Consider the following 729-nt stretch of genomic DNA (forward strand, 5'->3'; position numbering starts at 1 on the left):
CCCAGGGGGACAGCTTGAGGCTCTGTCTCAAAAAAAAAAAAAAAGCCCTCTTTACTTGTTAAAAGCTTAATTTTGCAATATCAGACTGAACATAATTCTCAACCATGCTTATCCATCCCTCTGTTATCAGGTGACTGTGGTCCACAATGACCACAATAGCAATAGGAAGTTTCCAGAGATAGAGCACAGTCATGCCTTTGCTTGCCTCTCCTGGGAACAGGTCTCCTTTCCTCTAAAGTTGCCCAAGGCTGGCCTCCATAAAATCGTTACATAAAGTTAAATCTGTTTGGGTGATGTGATTGGAGGTGGAAAAGTCTAGTAGTAGTTAAGAGGGCAGGCCCTGCAGTCAGGCAGCTTAGGTTGGTACCTCTGCTTCACAACCCAGGAGCTGTGAGATCTTACACAGGTCATTTATCCCCAAACCTCAGTTTCCTCTTCTGTAAAATGGGGATTACAATAGTTCATTGGGTTGTTTTGTTTAGTATTTGAGGTGGAATGCACATTAATCACTTAGCATAATGCCTGGTATATACTAAGGCCCCAATAATAAAGGATGGCTCATACAGAAGGAAAGAACTTTCTTTCTCTGCACTGAGATACTCAGAGGGGCAAATAACTCCCACAATGCAGCAGATTGATCTAGAGTAACACTGTCCAATCTGGTCACCACTAGCCACATGTAGCTATTTAGCACTTGAAATGGTGCTAGACTGAATGGAGATGTGCTGT

The 729-nt window shown here is 42.9% G+C and overlaps 1 protein-coding gene across 1 annotated transcript in view; it reads right to left on the bottom strand.

Annotated features, from left to right (window-relative positions):
• The window catches only part of CDHR3 (cadherin related family member 3), a 53,562-nt gene that overhangs the window by 25,316 nt on the left and 27,517 nt on the right, over positions 1-729 (bottom strand). The gene's annotated exons all lie outside the window — the stretch shown is intronic.

Source organism: Otolemur garnettii, unplaced genomic scaffold (assembly GCF_000181295.1).
Source record: "Otolemur garnettii isolate 467f Iridium unplaced genomic scaffold, OtoGar3 scaffold00005, whole genome shotgun sequence".
Taxonomy (NCBI): Eukaryota; Metazoa; Chordata; class Mammalia; order Primates; family Galagidae; genus Otolemur; species Otolemur garnettii.